Source organism: Lissotriton helveticus, chromosome 1_1 (genome assembly GCF_964261635.1).
Source record: "Lissotriton helveticus chromosome 1_1, aLisHel1.1, whole genome shotgun sequence".
Taxonomy (NCBI): Eukaryota; Metazoa; Chordata; class Amphibia; order Caudata; family Salamandridae; genus Lissotriton; species Lissotriton helveticus.
The window spans coordinates 719,581,938-719,600,229 of record NC_136057.1 but is presented as its reverse complement, the minus strand read 5'-3'; the positions used below and the strand labels follow the sequence as shown (position 1 = coordinate 719,600,229).

At 44.4% G+C, this 18,292-nt stretch overlaps 1 protein-coding gene across 6 annotated transcripts in view; it reads right to left on the bottom strand.

Moving 5' to 3' along the window:
- The window catches only part of LOC144770595 (uncharacterized), a 412,313-nt gene that overhangs the window by 94,644 nt on the left and 299,377 nt on the right, over window positions 1-18,292 (bottom strand). The window lies entirely within an intron of this gene.

The following is an 18,292-nucleotide window of genomic DNA, read 5'->3' as shown; positions in this document are numbered from 1 at the left end:
TGCAAATGAGTACTAGAAAAGGAAACTGAAGAAGCTAACTAATTTGATTATCTATCACTTCACATGGGACGTATTTAATGACAGATGAGATGACTTTAGGTGCTTTGCTTAATATTGAGTGAACACAGTGATACACCCACACATGAATGACGTACTACAAGTAAACTAAAGTTATTAAGAGAGGTACGGAGTGTCCACCGTAATAACCAGATATATGCTGTGAATGCAAACGCAATACAAAGTACTGCTACTATTCATGGTAGTATTGGACACATTTACAATTTCTTTTCCTTGCCTTCCCTGCACTGGGACGGACGTGCGGGTGCGGTGGTACATGCTCTTCAAGGTAACACTTACTTCACCTGGCGACCATCTACTCTCTCTAGATACACATTTGCTATGTAAGAGTCAGAGAATACCATGCTCCAGGGATCCATTCATTCAAAGTATACGCACACATACAGTTTCTGTTTCACCCACCCAGGCTGCTGTCCTTCCACCCATCCTTGCTTCATCATTGACCCAGCCATGCACCATACCATATTCTTTCCTTCCCAGCCACCTCTGGGTCCAAGCAAACACATATCGTTCTTCTTTGCCAGCCATCATACAAGTTCGCGTCCCACTTACTTACACCCTTCTTTCGCTTTTCGTTCATCCCATCCATCACGTTCGTCTAAGAACTTATTGGGATTCTTCTCACCAAAAACTTCACAGCTAAGTCGAAGTACATTTCGAGGAGGCTACTACCTGGTTGATTTGTAATTGTAATACACCCGTGCAGAAAGCACACTATGCAGTCTTCAATCTCAATAAGTAAGGAATATATAGCTTACCTGTTTCCGCCACCACCGTTTGATCCCCCACAGGAACGGCCACCAGCTCTTCTACCGCCGCATCCTCCCCAGAGGCCTCCGAGTCCAAGTCCAACACAGCCACCTCCGCGCTGGCCCCGTCACCAGATGTTACACCTACAAAGTACATTTAAGAAAGTTAGAATACACCACTCACTACTATATAATATTTGGTCTAGGAGAAATGTTAAAAAAACAGAATACAATGTAATAATTTGTGACTGTCTACTCCATAGTAAAAATGTCCCATTTTCCAGGGAAGGCTGTTGTCTTGCTGCACTTTTATGCACAACTGATGAATGCTTGCATTTGATTTTTAACACGCACCACTTTTTCTCCTAACAGACAGAAGCTTGACTCCTGAGTCCTAAGAACACGACCAGGATCAAGTTCAAAGTAGGTGAGAGTTCGGCTCGACCACAAGAAATGTGTCCAATTAATCGTCAGCACTAACCACTTTTCCGTTTACAGTTAAATAGTTTTATGACAAAGTAGATTTTAATAAATGTGTTTACTTTTAATAAAGCTTTTACACTTAAATAGACTCTGTGGTTTTTGTTCCTCTAGACTAGAGTGGATGAGCTAAAGGTTTTGGAATTTTTGCAAGCATGAGTGCCTCTGACACTTCTTGACTGTGCTGTGACTCCGTACTACTCTCTTGTCCTGCGTACGATAATCTAGAGATCATTGGGGATCTATAATCGGTGACTTCGGGAGCTGAATGACTCTGCCACACTATCTAGTCAGTAAGGAGACAGTGCATAGAGGTATTGCTGAATATAATGGGAGTCCAATGGAATTGCCAAATGTCCAATCTTAGTTAGCTACACAGACAGACTAATAAGAATAGTCTAGTAATACCACAGGGAGTCATATTCGAGGTAGGATAAGAATTTATATCCAGTCTACAAGAAGATCAAAGACGATTTAGAAAAAATCGAATGAGGAACGCTAGGAAAAAATAGGTACTGTTTAGTAAAATGTAAACTTACTGGGGCCAGCAAAGGAGCCCTCGCCTGCCCGATCCTTGCCTGCATCCTCAGCACCCTCCTCCTGTGTCCTCTTGCCCTTGGGGGGAGCTGATGTACAACATGAAAGAAAGAAAAACCATAAAACATGGATGAGATTTTTCAACCAAATCAAACATTTCAAAAGAACAATAACAACATATTTTGGAAAAATAGCAAATAGATAGACAACTATTCCACGGGATCTATCTCATGTGGTATACTACGTTATTCGTATTGCCTGATTTGCGGAACGTTGACTTAGAAAGTTCCTATGTAACTCAATAAACAGACTACTAAAGAGGTTTGCCTAGGCCTGGCACTGCAGGCAGTAGTGCGCAACACGTGACAGACAAAGTCCATCCTGCTTGCAGATCAGTGAATACTCAAACTATCAATCCACCCGCCACCACCGCCACTATTTCTTCTGATAGCCATGTGACTGTCTAAAGGAAGGACACTGGACTTCAGTCTGTTGGGGCTGATTTATAAGTCCCTTGCGGAAGTTGCGGCTGATTTTCCTCCATTGTTGCGTGCCTTTTCTGACGCAGCGGCAGAACAAAAGACTCGCCATGGTGTTGGTGCGGCGTATATATTAAAAAAAAAAACACATATGGGCATATGGGCGATGCATCACGTTGTAAAGCCCTGCGCCATCAGGGGGCGTTCCGGCGCAAGGGAGGGCGTACCTGCGCAGGAACGAATCCTAAAAGTGGCTGAGGGAAATCTACAAGATGTCAATCAGTCATTTTTATGACAATGATGCATGACTCAAACCCTGCGCGATTGAAGCCGACGTACGGCTTGATGCAGCATTGGGGAGATAGGGTACCCCAGAGCATTGCTGGAGCTGCGCTATCGTTGGCACGCAACTCCAGCAATGCGCTGCCTTTACGGCACAGATGCGTAAGGCTTCTGTGATGTTTTGGGCCAATGGGTGGTGGTGGCATGGCACACAATTACTGCCGCATCCCTGCTACTTTGCAGGGATGCGCCGGTTATTGAAAATATGACCCTTACTGTCTAGCATTACGCAGTTCTTTTCTTTACAGTACACTGATACATAATTTCTCAGGCCAATGAAATGCTTCTGAACACAACATACAAAACAAAGAAGCATAGTAGCAAGCAAGGCTACTGAGAAGGAGAGCAGTGCACCTGAAAATGAAATGCATAGAAGATTTTGAAATATAATTTACCTCAATGTAATCGGCAGCATTATTGCTCTTGGTAAAGAACAAAGATTTGCAAATAACAGAGCAGGATAAAACAGAGTAGTAAATGTACTACTACTACTACTCACCAAGCCCGGGGACCTCTACGCCGAGCGCGTCCAGCAAGTCCCGCTCCCGGTCCATGACATCGGTCCAGCGGTGGGTGGCCTGGTTATATGTGCGCCGGACCCCAGAGATCTTGTACATGGCCCGGCACACCTTCTCCCACCGCTGGCGGCGCTCCCGGATGCCATAGCCGGTCGCGATCTTGCCGCCTCCCAGGATCGTCTTGGGGAGGCGGCGCTGGACATGGAAGATCAGTGCCGCCACTTCCTCCGCGCTGAAGATCTCCCTCGGGACCACTTGCTCCCCCCTTAAACGCCCGCACGGGAGCCGGGCACGGGGTGCGGGACCCTTCCCCTTCTCAGGGTGCTTCCTGGCTCCCTTTACCATGGTCTGGGCAGAAATAAACTTAAATGATAAAGAAGAAATAGAATAGTGAAGAAGAAAAGAAAAGAGTTTAAAAAAGTAGTTTAAAAGTAAATAAAAGCTGCAGAAAACACAAAAATATAGAGCTAGAAAAATAGAGGGTTAGATAATAAGTAAAATTAGATCAAAAAAACTTCAAACAAGCAAAGGATGGCAGAGATTGAGAGAGGATAGAGAAAGCATGCCCAGAACCATAGCAATGAATGAGAAACAAGATGGCCGCGCCCGTTCACGACCGCGTGGGTAAGTTCGCGCGAGATTTTCCTTGCGAGTACGCGCGAACTTGTACTCGCGAGCAGCACACTTTGCGAGATTACACATAGCGGGCGGAAACGGAATTACGTCACGCCAACAAGATGGCCGCGCCCGTGTACGACCGATAGGGTAACTTGGCAAACGAATAGCTAGAAGCGCCTCGCGAACACGCGCAAGATCACGCGAATATACACGTCGCAACAAAAACAATTTTGTATTCGCACGTATTCGCGGCTTCCGAAATCGATCTCGCACGGATTCGCGCCCCAAATAACGCGCGAAATTGCAAAAAAAACGATTTTAGCTAAAATGAAAGCAATGAGCAGGTGCAAAAGTTCAAACTTAACATTAGTAACATTCAAGGTAGTGCTTCCTGATGGGCCCCTCCAGAGTTTGCAACAATTCTATGACCCTGCTATGACCCAAACAGCAGGCTCATAGAATAGCACCATAAAGGTCCTGTAAAAAAAAAATTTCACTGCAACAAAAAGCAAATTACAGATAAGGAAGGAAGCAGGTGCCAGCCAGACTGGAACTTTCAAAATTACTGACACATTAATGAAACACAAATTAATTGATGGCAGTTGAAGAAGGGCAGGTGTGCTAGCTTTTTTCAACCACCATAATCTACAGTAATAAATAAACCTAATAGGTGCCTGTGAGGATGTACTAGAGGGTGGCATGGGTGTCCCAGAGGGTGGCAGTGGTGAAACAGAGGGTGCTGTGAACCTGTGATGATAAACCAGACGTAGAAACAACATAGTCGCGGCCGTTGCAAGCCGAAAAGTAAGTTCGCAATTGCGAACTTGTCCCAAAATCGGCGCGAACACGCGCCAACACAAAAAACGGAAAAATCCGCAAATCCGCTAGAGTTCGCGGATCTTCGCGGATTGCGAATCCGTAAATACGCAAGTTCGCGGATTGCCAATCCGCAAAATCCGCCCATGCTTAGTGAGAGTATTCTGCTTAATTCAGAAACTCTGTCCATCACCACCCCTTGTTGTTAAATATTTTGTCCACCCTAAGCGTGGAAGGGTATACTCAGATGTGAGTCCCTTGCTCATTGCACCATCAGGATTCAAGCAAGCCGGGCCGACGACGGCTGAAATGCCAGAAACCGGTCCCCGGAAGCTTGTTTCCTTCCCAGTGTAAGAATTGGCTTGGTAGTTTGGTTTGCCCTGTTCCCGTCATGCACTGGGACAGGAACAGACTAATTTGCATATAGCCAGGTTCTGAACTGGGATGGTGCAGTGAGCAAAAAAACGGTGTTGGATCTAGCCCTGATCTCTTGACTGGGTGAGAGTATTCTGCTTAATTCAGAAACTCTGTCCATCACCACCCCTTGTTGTTAAATATTTTGTCCACCCTAAGCGTGGAAGGGTATACTCAGATATGAGTCCCTTGCTCATTGCACCATCAGGATTCAAGCAAGCCGGGCCGACGACGGCTGAAATGCCAGAAACCGGTCCCCGGAAGCTTGTTTCCTTCCCAGTGTAAGAATTGGCTTGGTAGTTTGGTTTGCCCTGTTCCCGTCATGCACTGGGACAGGAACAGACTAATTTGCATATAGACAGGTTCTGAACTGGGATGGTGCAGTGAGCTAAAAAACGGTGTTGGATCTAGCCCTGATCTCTTGACTGGGTGAGAGTATTCTGCTTAATTCAGAAACTCTGTCCATCACCACCCCTTGTTGTTAAATATTTTGTCCACCCTAAGCGTGGAAGGGTATACTCAGATGTGAGTCCCTTGCTCATTGCACCATCAGGATTCAAGCAAGCCGGGCCGACGATGGCTGAAATGCCAGAAACCGGTCCCCGGAAGCTTGTTTCCTTCCCAGTGTAAGAATTGGCTTGGTAGTTTGGTTTGCCCTGTTCCCGTCATGCACTGGGACAGGAACAGACTAATTTGCATATAGACAGGTTCTGAACTGGGATGGTGCAGTGAGCTAAAAAACGGTGTTGGATCTAGCCCTGATCTCTTGACTGGGTGAGAGTATTCTGCTTAATTCAGAAACTCTGTCCATCACCACCCCTTGTTGTTAAATATTTTGTCCACCCTAAGCGTGGAAGGGTATACTCAGATGTGAGTCCCTTGCTCATTGCACCATCAGGATTCAAGCAAGCCGGGCCGACGACGGCTGAAATGCCAGAAACCGGTCCCCGGAAGCTTGTTTCCTTCCCAGTGTAAGAATTGGCTTGGTAGTTTGGTTTGCCCTGTTGCCATCATGCACTGGGACAGGAACAGACTAATTTGCATATAGCCAGGTTCTGAACTGGGATGGTGCAGTGAGCTAAAAAACGGTGTTGGATCTAGCCCTGATCTCTTGACTGGGTGAGAGTATTCTGCTTAATTCAGAAACTCTGTCCATCACCACCCCTTGTTGTTAAATATTTTGTCCACCCTAAGCGTGGAAGGGTATACTCAGATGTGAGTCCCTTGCTCATTGCACCATCAGGATTCAAGCAAGCCGGGCCGACGACGGCTGAAATGCCAGAAACCGGTCCCCGGAAGCTTGTTTCCTTCCCAGTGTAAGAATTGGCTTGGTAGTTTGGTTTGCCCTGTTCCCGTCATGCACTGGGACAGGAACAGACTAATTTGCATATAGCCAGGTTCTGAACTGGGATGGTGCAGTGAGCTAAAAAACGGTGTTGGATCTAGCCCTGATCTCTTGACTGGGTGAGAGTATTCTGCTTAATTCAGAAACTCTGTCCATCACCACCCCTTGTTGTTAAATATTTTGTCCACCCTAAGCGTGGAAGGGTATACTCAGATGTGAGTCCCTTGCTCATTGCACCATCAGGATTCAAGCAAGCCGGGCCGACAACGGCTGAAATGCCAGAAACCGGTCCCCGGAAGCTTGTTTCCTTCCCAGTGTAAGAATTGGCTTGGTAGTTTGGTTTGCCCTGTTCCCGTCATGCACTGGGACAGGAACAGACTAATTTGCATATAGCCAGGTTCTGAACTGGGATGGTGCAGTGAGCTAAAAAACGGTGTTGGATCTAGCCCTGATCTCTTGACTGGGTGAGAGTATTCTGCTTAATTCAGAAACTCTGTCCATCACCACCCCTTGTTGTTAAATATTTTGTCCACCCTAAGCGTGGAAGGGTATACTCAGATGTGAGTCCCTTGCTCATTGCACCATCAGGATTCAAGCAAGCCGGGCCGACGACGGCTGAAATGCCAGAAACCGGTCCCCGGAAGCTTGTTTCCTTCCCAGTGTAAGAATTGGCTTGGTAGTTTGGTTTGCCCTGTTGCCATCATGCACTGGGTACAGGAACAGACTAATTTGCATATAGCCAGGTTCTGAACTGGGATGGTGCAGTGAGCTAAAAAACGGTGTTGGATCTAGCCCTGATCTCTTGACTGGGTGAGAGTATTCTGCTTAATTCAGAAACTCTGTCCATCACCACCCCTTGTTGTTAAATATTTTGTCCACCCTAAGCGTGGAAGGGTATACTCAGATGTGAGTCCCTTGCTCATTGCACCATCAGGATTCAAGCAAGCCGGGCCGACGACGGCTGAAATGCCAGAAACCGGTCCCCGGAAGCTTGTTTCCTTCCCAGTGTAAGAATTGGCTTGGTAGTTTGGTTTGCCCTGTTCCCGTCATGCACTGGGACAGGAACAGACTAATTTGCATATAGCCAGGTTCTGAACTGGGATGGTGCAGTGAGCTAAAAAACGGTGTTGGATCTAGCCCTGATCTCTTGACTGGGTGAGAGTATTCTGCTTAATTCAGAAACTCTGTCCATCACCACCCCTTGTTGTTAAATATTTTGTCCACCCTAAGCGTGGAAGGGTATACTCAGATGTGAGTCCCTTGCTCATTGCACCATCAGGATTCAAGCAAGCCGGGCCGACGACGGCTGAAATGCCAGAAACCGGTCCCCGGAAGCTTGTTTCCTTCCCAGTGTAAGAATTGGCTTGGTAGTTTGGTTTGCCCTGTTCCCGTCATGCACTGGGACAGGAACAGACTAATTTGCATATAGCCAGGTTCTGAACTGGGATGGTGCAGTGAGCTAAAAAACGGTGTTGGATCTAGCCCTGATCTCTTGACTGGGTGAGAGTATTCTGCTTAATTCAGAAACTTTGTCCATCACCACCCCTTGTTGTTAAAGATTTAAATATTGTGGGCACGAAATTCTTTCTTCAGTATTTTCTAGGTGGATTTTTAAGGAAGTTTAATCTATGATATTTAAGGAAAAACACATAAGGGTTTTAGTTGATTAAATTATAAAAAGGCGAAGTATTCATAATTTGTTATAAAGTTTTGTTCTTACCTGTATTGTTGGATTTTCGATGTAGCTGTTTATGTACTTCTTCTTTTTTCTGTGTTGCAAAAAAGCCTAGCGTAGTTCTCAGTGAGCCCACAATATTGTACAGTAGAGTTGGAAGCTTTATGTATGCAGACAGTGTCTTCAGAGCAGCATCATTTGCTCGCTGCATGCCTTTTGCCTGCACATCCTATGTACTGTACCTTTTTTGCAAAAAGATTAACTGTATGATTAAGAAACAAACTCCTACTAATCGTAAATTTTGAATGCTAGTGACAGGCGTGGCTACGATTCCAAGACAGCACTCGCTGGTGCAAGACAGTTCATGCTTCTGTTAATAAATATAGAACATCTGACAAGTCCCCAGCTCACATACAGAGTGAACCTTTGATAGGGATCAAGACCCAGAGTTACTATCATTTGAAACAACGCAAAGCAGCAAGACAACTTGCTTCACTGTGTCAAATGGAGAAAGCAGGAATGCGCCATATTTTCTAAGATGTGGCACATACCTGCTCTCTTTCTGTGATAGCGGACTGAGCGCTTCTTAGCGCTAATGCAAGTACCTCTGCATTACAGGCAGGATTATTTTTGTGCAGGAAGAGACACCTTCCTGCACAAAAACAATCCTCAGAGGCATTTTCCTCTTTCTATGTGTGCTGCAGAATGCAAAACACGTAGAAAGAGGAAGTAACAAGGAGAAATAAACAGATAGTTGTAATCTATTTTTATTTCAGCAAGCTACTTCCGTTCATTTATTCACTCTGATAACTCTCGCTCCTATTATCCCAACCCTCGACTGTACCTTTTACTCCTGCATTCCTTTCTCACTTCTTCCATCCTTTCACCCCTTCCGTCATTATATGGTTGGATTGCTCCCATTTGACAACAGTCCTCTTAGAACGTTGTTATAAGACAGCTGACTGGAATTAGTGATGCACAATAAACTTGCCTTGTTTTACTCATTGTAGACTTCGTACTTCATTATAACACTGGAAACGAGTATGTTATTTCAACTTTTTGGTCCCTAAAAGGAAGACTTTCTAAGAATCCATCACACCTCTCTGGCTCAGAAAAGAGAACAGTGTAAAGGCAGACAGAAAAAGAATCCAATCAAATCAAGAGAGGTACTAGGAACAATATGCTATGTTGATAAGTGTAAAGATGAAACTTCCTCTAACCCCTGGTGATTGGGTGAAAACTAAGTTACCCAAAACATGCACAGAAGGGAGTAGTAAATACTCATGTCCCCATAAAATCATTCAGATGGACCACAATGTGGTCAAACTGAGCAATTGACAAATATGGAGTGTTGACAGAGTATCCAGATACACTCGCGGCCGGCATGACTTGCAGGTAAGGTTGAGCGGGTTCGCGGGGAAGAGGCAGGGGATGTTTAGTTTAATAGAAAAAAAATTAAACTTACCTTACCGGGGCTCAAGCCGCCTCAGCTCCTGGATGGGTCCCGCATTTTCTTGCTGCTCTCCTGCTGAACAGGAAGCAGCCACAGGCGGCCTCCCTCCCCTCCCCTAAGCCAATCACAACACTGCAATGGCAGCAGAGATGTGATTGGTGTGGACAGCGCCCAGCCGGGTGCCTGGGGGGAGTCCATTTTCTCTATGTAGGCTGGACAGCCTACAAACAGAAAAGGCAGAATGCGCATGATTGTTTAGTCGGCCCCAGAGAGCTGACCAAACCATTCAGGACCCACAGCATTGAGCAAGCCAATCCTCCCCGACCCAAACACCCACCCGCCCCAAACCAGGTGCACCCTTCTGCATTCTTGCAGTGCGAGAAGCAGGAACATTAAATGGTATTTAAAATACCATTTTATGTTTCTGCTTCCAGCACTGCGAGAAAGCATGGAGGAGCCGTCCCTGTCCAGATAAAATCCTGTGTCCCAAAACATGAGTGATGATAAACCTGCTAGGATTTGCGCCCCAAGGTCTGCCAAGAAGGAATCCCTAAGGAGTGGCAGAGCACCATCTATTTAGCACAAAGATTTTATCATGGGTTTATTACCTTTTGGCTGTATTGCATTGTGTTATATAGAATGTTTTCTCTTTAGTTTGGTTCCACTTTCCGACCATTATTTTATCCGGTTTATTTTTCCATAGTTATATGCTCTGTGATATTTATTATACCTGATTTGCCTCCTTAAAGGTGAAGATGTGTTGTAATCTATTCTTATTTAAATAAGTTACTTAAATTAATTCATTCACTGTGAACTTCATTGAGAAAGTCAACATTGCCCAATTTTCTGAGTACATCAAAGTGAACCATATCCTGGACATCTCACAATCTGGATTCAGGAGCAACCACAGTACTGAGAACGCTCTCCTTACCGCTATAGATGACATCTGCACCCTCCTCGACCGAGGTGAAACTTCTGCCCCTAACCTCCTGGACCTCTCGGCCACCTTCAACACCGTCCCCCACCACACCCTCTGCACAATACTCCACGACGTCAGTGGCAAAGCCCTGGAATGGATCTGCTCCTTCCTCACTGGCCAAACACTGAGAGTCAGACTTCCACCATTCAACTCAGAACCCACGAAGATCAGATGTGGAGTGCCTCACAGATCCTCCCAACAGCTACATGGCCCGCTTTTAGCCATTGCAAGAAGCCACAGACTCAACATTGTCTCCATAATTGACACCCAGTTGATTCCCTCCCTCACAAACGAGCCCACAGCCGCCATGAGCAAGTTCAATGATGGGATGAAGGCAGTCACCACCTGGATGAAGGACAGCTGTCTCGAGCTTAACTCAGACAAGATGGAAGTCCTCATCCTGGGCTCCAACCCCTTCACCTGGGATGACTCCTGGGGGCCCATAGCACTCGGAAGCCCCTATTCATGAACCACGGAACTCCTAGCTCTCAAATCACTGCTGTTTTGTCCTCCTGCTTCTACATAATCTACCTGCCTTGTAAGATCTTCAAGTGGGTCCCCACAGAGTCCAGGAAAATGGTCATCCATGTACTACTAGTCAGCAGCAGACTCGACTACGGTAACACACTACACCAGCACCACCCAGCAACTCCCACGCCGCAGCCACATCATCAGCCACCTGAGAGACCTTCAATGGCTTTCAATCAACAAAATATTTATCTTCAAGCTCTTCATGCATGCCTACAAAGCCCTCCACAATGTTGGACCTGCAGACCCCATCCATTACCTCTCCTTCTACACTCCCACTAGACATCTCCGCTCTGCCCAACTTGCCCTGACCACCATCTTACAAATCGGCAAGACTACGGTTGGATGAAGATCCTTTTCCTACCTTGCTGCAAAGACCTGGAACTCTGCACCTCAGGCAATCACCATTGCTGTCACAGTTCAGGAAGGACCTCAAGACCCGGCTCTTAGAAAGAACCACAAAACCCTACCCCTCTCAGTGCCTTTAGACTATTACGGGTGAGTAGTCACACTGTATAAGAAACCTGATTAATTGAGATTGTACTATGGCACCGGTGAAAAACAAAAAAGAAAAAAAAACAGGATACAATAGTCATCAAAAAGAATAGATCCCCCTAAAACAAATCTTTTTAACCTAAATATAAGGCTAATTAGAAACATGTTATATGCACACACACACACAATACATTAGTCTACAAAAGTATAGCCCAATGCTAATAAAAAAAAGCACACACTTTTTTCAGTATTTAAATGTATATATGCATCTCCCACTAATTATTCACGTAAGAAAATATGGTGAAAAGTTTACTACTTCTACTTCTAGAAACCAATGCAATTCACAAACGAAACAAAGGTTACAAGTAAGTTATAGTTAGGAGTCATTATAATACTACTCTATTGCACTGCACATTTAAACTACACAAGCATTAGAAATGCAATAGCTAAAGATATTTTTTGTAATCTTTAATTACATTACTTTTCTAACTTCAAGTACAGGACCATAGCGCAACATCTAATATTAACGCCATTTAGATAAATAATGTTGTAATTAAAGATTACAAAAAATATCTATTGTATTTGTAATGTTTGCGTAGTTTACATGTACTGTGCAATAACGTAGTACTAATATCTATTTATCTGTCTGTCTGTCTATTTTTCTATCTAGCAATATATACTAGAAAAACCCCCATTAAAGTGATGTGAAACTTAGGTGAAAATATTAGTGACAACATAACAATTTAAACTAAAGAAAACCACTGTAAATTACCAGCTATAGTGATCTCAAGTAATTATAACTAATACCCTAACGTAACTATATTTGTCCCCCCAACCTGCGACAAGGCCCTGCATCCAACTCACTGCGCAGCCTCCCTCCACAAGCCACTTAAAGTGCCGGGAATCTCATTCCCCAGGGTCTTTTTCTTCCAAACCTGGACCCACAGCCCCATCCCATATCCACTTTGGGCTCTGGGAAGTCATCTCCTGGGGCCTTTTTTCCTTTTTAAGGGGAGGGAGTGTGCAGGGGCCTTTTTCTAAACTGAGTAGAGGAGGCGCACACTCCCCCGCCATGAGCCTACAGTGTCCCCCAACACCCAGGGTCAAAAGATATATGTAAGGAAAAGGGGCACGCAGCTAAATTCACAGAGACACAAGGGACCCGGTAGCCCATAGCCCTGGCCCAAAGCATTTAGGGGAGGGAGCGCATGGGCGTCCGCACTGAGCTACTCCCCCATACCAGGCACCTTCTTCTATTTTAAAGGGAAGGGGAATGCAACCCGCACTCCCCACCCCTTTTTAAAAAGGGGAAAGGGGCACATGGCCATTCCTCCCTGAGTCTGCATTAGTTCCAGGACCCCACACCCAGGGGACTTCTCTCCTTCTGATGTGTGCCCTTGTGCCTACCCAGGGCACCCACCAATCACCGCATTGGGGGAAGCACTAGGGACCCTGCTGCTTCACCCTACTTGCTCCCCACATGCACCCATGCTCAGTGAATCGGGAGCCGGCAGTGCTCTCACCCGGCAGGAGCAGCTATTATTGTGTTCTCTAACAGGGTGGGAACATTCTGAATTTCCCAGCCCAGAGGCTGACAACATTTATCAGTCCCCATCTGGCATAATGCATAATGACAGCATTCAAATAGGAGGCTGAACAATCTCCTGGGAACTATGGAAACAGGTGGGCATACTAACAATGGACTGCCTGCTAGTATTGGGCATTGGGCTAAACTCCTTTGTAGCCCTAAAAGCAGAGTTTCACTTTACTTGGTCTTAGGGGTGGAAATACATGTAACTAAAACACACTTTTTTTAGGTGACAAACATCGTCGCTCTGGATAATTGAAGGTACTGTAATATATGAAACATCGGGGCATGTTTAAGGGAGTGGTCTCTGGCTTCTACAATCTAATGGTACATCACATTCAGTCACAGCCTCTCCTGGCACTGGAACTGCTCCAATAGAATACATGGAGACAGTACCTAATTTGTAAAATGATTGTTTCCAGTGCCTAAGCCCTGGTCAAAGGCTCATTGCAAGTGTAATTAAATGCTGACCCAAAAATTCCATCTCAGGCCTCTTTAATCTACTAAAGGACACTCCTTGTCCCTTTATCTCACTTTTTGCAGATTCCTGCTTACTCGCTTTGTGACAGGTTATCTGTCTTTGTCTTCCTCCGTTTTTCGGATGTTTGTGCTTTTCCCTCTCTTGCTCTCCGAAATATGTGATGAAGCGCCGGCTCACATTAAGCACTGCACTGAGGTGGACTGGGCTGAAGTAATTGGGAATCTGTATAAGGGGATTAAAAAGAGGCCAGAATGAAGTTAACTTTCTTCAAAACACTCCAAAACATGTACGGGACCCATAAATAATCTGGACGGTTGAGTTTCTATTTAATATCACCTGCTAAAGGTTTGCACAAGGAAGATGTGATGTACTACATATCCTCTCCCATTGTCCAGACCGGGGGCAATACAATTGCCGCTGTATTAACTGTTGCCAAAATATGCATTCTGCAATACTGGAGACTCCTTAAAGTTCTACTCATGATGAGTGGTTGGATTAAATGTTTCGAACAACAACCTTTGAAAGGCTTATTTACAGACTACAAAATAATGCAGGGATTGTTACACAAATATGGGAATCCTTCCTTGATGGTTTGACCCTTTTTCATTGGCAAGTAAACAAATACAGCCCCTTATCTATGTATGAAGCCTCACCAAAGACCCCAATGCACAGCAGAACTGAAAGCTTATTGTTCATAGCCCTCCTTCCCCTCCTTCTTCCCCTCCCCTCTTACTTTGTTGTGATTGTTAAGTTAATTACCTTTCCAAATTGCATTCAGGACTCATTCTTCTGCAAAGAATAACAAGAGGAATGCTATTGCTACTGCTATGCAATTTTCTTCCTTACACCCACAAGACAACAGGACAAACTATAAGATTGTCTTTTCTTTTTTGGGATTTCCAAACCCAGAATGTGTTTTCTGAGTGGGACAGCGACCTGAACTGGACCCTTCTGAACTAAACCTCCCAACACATGCGGCCTAGACCCTGCACCGGCCTTTAGCCTTATTTATAATATTAAATTCCACTTCACCTTGGTTTCTCTTATTTTATCAGACCTTGTTATAACTTGCAGTGTCTCACCCTCCTTCCAACACTCCCTCTTCCTCTCTCCCACTCTTTTCTGTGGTTTTTAGAGTCTAAAAAATTACTTCAACGTTACTTTGCAGGGAAAGGCCCAATTTCATAATAAAAAGTATTAAAAAAAAAAGAGTAAGAGACGTAGTTCAATAAAACTGTGTCACCACAAAACTAACAATGTACTGGCACAGTGCCAATATGAAGTACATGTTACAACCCACTCTTCAAGTCAGAGGAGTAGTGGCAACCTTCAATATCATTCATTATACTGTCAAACCTTGCATTGGTGATCATTAACAGTGTCAGTAAAGCATTGAATTAAAGAATGTGTCCCAGAGTCTTTCTTTTACTTTTATGATGACGATAATGCAATTTTAGAAGAAACTAATAAGGATCCCCACATAACATAGCCCATGAACAAAAGCTTATTTTGCAAGATTGCTTGGGATTACTGGTAAGTCTCTGTCTTGGTGGTTAATACAATGCCCCCAAAGACATAGGGAAACTTTAAAAAAAATACATTTCTGAGGGGGGAGTGGGCTGCTGCACTTCTATAGCACCAAACACATCCAAATCATAGGGGGTCTCCATTCGCCCCAGACATAAATGTTAAATGAGGGGCTCTAGCTTTATATCCATATCCATATCCATACTAATATTATAAAGAGAGAGCCCAAACCTTTGAGGCGGGTAATCTCAGTAACCACAGCACCAATCACAACACCCAATACAGCGTTGGAAAGAGCAGTTGCAGCAGAAGGTCATAGGCTATGCAGACGGATAAAAAATTTATAAACAAAATTGCAAAAAACTACATCATCCAGAAGGCCGAGGGCCAAAATAACATCAAACAGAAAATGATGTAATAATGTGACTCACTATATTGAGACTGAGAGCCTGGAGCCAAATTGATCGTGAACAAGGGATATGCTATCCCGAAATGCGTAGATTTGTGCCTGCCTGCTTGAGAAACTCCATGCTGTGAGGATTAAAAAAAAAAGCGAAGTGAAGACAAACGCGAGTTCGTCCCGTTTTTCTCCCAGCTGGGGGAATTGGTTGTGGATTTAAATGCGGCGTGGTTTTGCCGCGCGTAATAACGAACCGGTGAGAGAGCGCTGCAAATTCTGGCGAAAAGGAACCGAGGGGTATATATATACTTGTTATAGTTAGGAATTAGCATTTAAAAAACCTTTGAAATTCACAGAAAAAAGACATAGGTTTCACACCAGTTATAGTTAGCTGAACATTTTACTCATAAAAAACCATTGAAATTCCCACGTTATAGTTAGTTGGACTCACTATAACTCGGGTGCCCGGAATCCACTGCTGATGTTGTCACATATTACATCATTCATGACATAGTCAGTGACATCACTGATGACATCACGGATGACATCTAAAATGACATCACTGATGACATCACTGATGACATCACTGATGACATCACTGAGGAGAGGTGAAAGAAAGTGAGTGTGGGAGTGTGGGTGAGTTATAGGGAGAGAGCATGACAGAAGAGGAGTGAGGGACTAAGAGGACCGAGGGAATGAGGCTAACAGAGAGAATGAGGGAAGGGGAGTGTAGAAGTAAGAGGACAGAGGGAGTGAGAGAAGGAGTTAGTGAAGTGGAGTAAGGAGAGTAAGGGAAGGGAAAAGAGTGAAGGAGCGTAGGAAGGGAAGAGAGAGGAAGGGAAGTAAAACAGTAGAGGTAAAAGAAAGTGAGCGTGGGAGTGTGGGTGAGTTATAGGGAGTGAGCGTAAGAGAAGAGGAGTGAGAGACTAAGAGGACGGAGAGAATGAGGCTAACAGAGAGAGAATGAGGGAAGGGGAGTGTAGAAGTAAGAGGACAGAGGGAGTGAGAGAAGGAGTTAGTGAAGTGGAGTAAGGAGAGTAAGGGAAGGGAAAAGAGTGAAGGGGTGAAGGAAGGGAAGAGAGTGGAAGGAAAGTAAAGGAGAAGTTCTGAAAGAAGGTGAGTGTGGGAGGGGAGTGAGGAAAAGGGGAGTAAATGTGGGGATTGAGAATAAGTGAGGGAAGCGCAGAAAGGGAACGGGGGTGTGGGTGGGTGAGAGAAGAGTAGTGAGGTTAAGGAAAAGAGTGTTGAGAAAGTAAATTTTGTACGTCAAACTTACCTTATAAGTAATGTAAACTTAATTACATATTTTCAATAAATTTAATATCTGTGAAAAAGAAAAAAAAGTAAGTTATAATATTTACAATATAGATTTTACAATACAAGAGACAAACCAGGAGATTAAAAGTCATAAAAGGGTAATAAGAGATAAAGTAGGAGTGAAGGACTCACAAAGGAAAACAAAGGAATGGTGAAGGTCAGAGAGAGTGAAAAAGAATTAGAGGGAGAGCAAATTACTGAAAGGATATTGACATGGATACATTCAGTGACAGAGAAGAAGAGCAGGAGAGAGAAATGAAGTGAAAGTGAGTAAGATACTAAAGGAATGTGCATTAGGAAAACTAAAGGAAGAAAGGGGAGTAAAGAAAAGGGAGTGAGTGACAGGGAAGCAGGAGTGAGTGACGGTGGATTCATGACAATGAGGGATGGAAGGTGAGTGAGGGTGAATGTAGGGTCATAAGACAGTGAGGGGACAATGGGAGTGAGGGTAACAGAGAGGGAGTGAGGGAAGACAAGTGATAATATGAGAGAACAGAGAGAGTGAGAGAAAAGGTGAGTAAAGGGGAGTAAGGTGAGTAAGGGAAGGAGAATGACTGAGGGACCAAAGGAAGGAAAGAAGGAGAAGAGAAGTGAAGGAAAGGGACTTGGAAAAGGTGAGTGCGTGAGGAGAGAAAGAGGAAGGGGAGTTAAGGATGATGAATGAGGATAACTGAGGGAACTGGAGTAAGGGAACAAGGGTGAGGGAGGGAGAGTGAAGGACAGTGAGGTTGAGGAAAGAGAGAAGATAGAGGGAGGATAAAAGCAAGTGAGCATGAGACAAGAGAAGTGAAGGAGTGAGGACATAGAGGTAGTGAAGGAAAGAGTGACAGAAAGGGACTGAGTGAGAGAGCAAAGAAAGGTAAGTAAGGCAGTGTGGGTGAGTTAGGGAGTGAGCGTGATGAAAGAGGAGTGAGAGAGTGAGAGGACCGAGAGAGTGAGGCTAAGAGAGAGGGAGTGAGTGAGGGAAGGGGAAAGAGGATGTGAAAGGACCGAGGAAGTGAGAGAATGAGTGAGTGAAGTGGACAAAGGTGAGTGAGAGAAGGGAAATTATTGAGGGAACAAAGAAAGGAAAGAAGGGGAAGGGGAGTGAAGTAGAGTGACTGACAGCTGGAAAGTGGTGGATGGGAGAGAGGGAAAGGGCAGTGAATGAATGGAGAATGAGGATAAGTGAGGAAAGTGGAATAAGAGAAGGGAGGTGGGAGAGAGTGAGGAGTGATAGAGGGTGGAAAAAGGTGAGTGATTATAAGAGAAGGGGAGAATAATATATATTTTATAATACAAAATACTAAATAATTTACACAACATGTTATATGGTTTACTTTTGCTGTTCTCAGAATATATTGAATTTCACTTAAAACAGTGACTTCAATACTACTCATCATATAACAGCGGGCAAAAAAAACACAATCAATATGATTGTGTTTAAAAAACCCATACAACGTTTCAATAAATAATGTAAAATTGATAAAAAAA